Here is a 2,788-nt window from a genome sequence, read left to right as displayed (position 1 = left end):
ATTCCCCTAGATTTCTTTATTGCTTCCTAAATAAAGATAGATATTTCAGTTAACTGTGAAGTTAGTTGTTAATAAGTTGAACTTAGTAATAATGAAATAATATTTGATTTTTCTTTCAAATTACATATTGCTTCATTGATAGATTTATCTCTGCAAAGCTGAATGCCTGACCTGCTGGGTTATGTTTGCAGATAGATTGATGATTAAACTAAATTTGTTTGTTTCTACATTGCCAGGTTTTTATTTTTAACAAATTTCATCTTAGATTTTCCCTCAATCAGGAAAATAGCCATATAACAGCACAACAAACTTATGTTAAGCACCTAATTTTTTATGTAATTTTCTTTTTTGATAGTTGAAAAAAACATTTAAACTCAAAAATCAGTTTAAAAATTATTAAGCACCTAGTATTTGCAAAGCTAAATGTTAAGTGCTGGTGATAACATAGACAACAAGGGAAACATTCTATTTCTTCCCTGAACTTAGCATGAACATGTTAACAGATAAGTAAAACCAAGGTAATTGGACAAGCAGAGCAGATTAACAATTGGGTAAGGATGATGGGAAAAAAAGGCTAGGATGACCAATTTGCTTCCAGCTAAAAGTTTAGGTAAAACCCAGTCCCTGCCTTCATGGACTTTGTAGCCCAACAGAGGATAAGAATCAAGCACAGATGATTCTATGTAGAGGGTATGGCCAAGAGCTCCTGAAAAACCTTCCTCTTCTCTCCAGGCAGGTGTGTCCACATATTGTATCCTCAGGTAGAATGTAAACTACTCCACAACAGTGACTTTTCCATTTTATCCTTCTATCTCTAGAACCTAACACAGAGCCTAGTTTTCACTTATCGTTTATTAATGATCTTTTCCTTGTATCAGGTTGTCCAGGAAGTCCTTTTCTCTCTCCTGGAGGCTTATTTAAGACTTTTCACTATTGGATCTCTGCTTTCAATAGCTTCTTTTCCTCAAGCCATGTGGTTCCTTCTTCTAGGTATATTCCTCCTCTAGGAACTCCTTTCCCCTCTGTTCTTGTCTCTCAACTCCTACCATCCTGAGGTTGGGAGGTTGTAGGGATGATGGTGGGCACTGTGTGAATAAGCAGATCCCCTGACTCCACCACCAAGGGAACCTAAGTCTACTCCATGTACAACTCTCCCTCTTATGTTAGTATGTGTGTATACATTTATATGTATGTATATTCACACACATATATGTATGTATGTGTGTATGCATGTATGTATATTTGCATACAAACACACACATACATATAAATGTATATAGATATAGATATCCCATTTTCCATCTAAACAAATGAGATAATGTAAGCAAAGTGCTTTGCAAATTTAAAGAACTATGTAACTGCTTCCTACCATTATCATTAGTTATCATTATTATTTATCTTTCAACTTTGGTTTATGGTCTGTCCTCATTGGTAGATTAAATGGAAACTGTAGTCATGAACTGCATTATGGATTGACTTCTTCCTATGGTACTTTCAGGGATTTAAGCATTTAGATATAGTACTAAGTATAGTACTCCAATTTTAAATCCCCTTCAATGTTGCTTATCTGCAGAGAGCCTAGAGATATATTCAAAACAAATTGAAACTTAGCCAGTCTGGCCAGTAAATTAGGATACTTTTATTTGAAATCTACTCATAATTTCCTGAGATAGATAATTTGATAAAAAGTTACAATCGACTCCTTTGTTAAAATTTATGCATACATCTCAACAGCAAATAGCTGCTAGTTTCTTTCTCAAAAGTATATTTATTATCATGGAAACATAGTCTCAATGTTCACTTTAAAAGACTAGATTCAACTTTAGTATCAGTCTCAAGTGAAGGTTGACTTTGGGGCCAAAAAGGTTTTCAAGCTTCTAACTTCCATTGCATGACCCCCTCAATCCTGTGAGGAATGATAGATTATGTTGCAGATTTGAAAATCTGAGCTGTTTATGTGCTCCAAATTGGATTAGGCAGGAGTTCGTGTGGAAGTCTCAGGAGAAAGGGGCCAGATTTCTATTTCTGCACCTGACAAATACTAGAAAGTGTCATAGCATGCCCAAACAAGAAGGTAACTAAGTATTCTCTTTTGTTTTAGGAGTGTATAAAAACAACCAAAAAAAAAAAAAAAAACCCAACACACAAAAATAACAAGAGGCCTCCTCCCTTCAAGTTTTGAGCAAAAAAGTCAGGCTCATTTACATATCCTTTGAAGTATTCTGCTTTAACTCTCAACAGTCATATTCTTAAATCTGGAAATTTGTAAAAAAAGAGAGAGAGAGAGAGAGACAGAGAGAGAGAGAGAGAGAGCTCTTAATTATTTGCCATACCCAAACTCCAGTGTTCTCCATGTGCTATTGGTGGTTTTGCTCACTCCCTCTCTCCTTCCCCTTTCCCCTACTCTGCATATTCTTTTTTTTTTTTTAATCCATCTTATTCTGCTAGGACACTGTGATAATGACAGAGGATAGATCTAAATCAAGCTTGTTTAGAAAACCTAATTTGTGAAAATTTAAGAAAAGACATTATATCAGCTAACACTGTATACAAAAGCATTCCACTCAAATCAGAATTATCCTACTGCAGGCATAATAATAGGTATTCAATGTCTGCTCAGAGTTGTTTTTCAAACAGATGAGCCTTAATTTTATGAATTCTCCTAAGTTTCTGCAATGCTCATTCAGTTTCCTTGATTCTTTAAGTATCTTAATGAGTAACTTGATATGAACTTCAGAGTTTATGGACATATAATTCATCTCGATTCTAAATGGGGGACATTTGTTTC

This window comes from Vombatus ursinus, unplaced genomic scaffold, assembly GCF_900497805.2.
Source record: "Vombatus ursinus unplaced genomic scaffold, bare-nosed wombat genome assembly UNPS02014841.1, whole genome shotgun sequence".
In the NCBI taxonomy this organism is placed as follows: Eukaryota; Metazoa; Chordata; class Mammalia; order Diprotodontia; family Vombatidae; genus Vombatus; species Vombatus ursinus.
Note: the sequence above shows the minus strand (reverse complement) of the source record.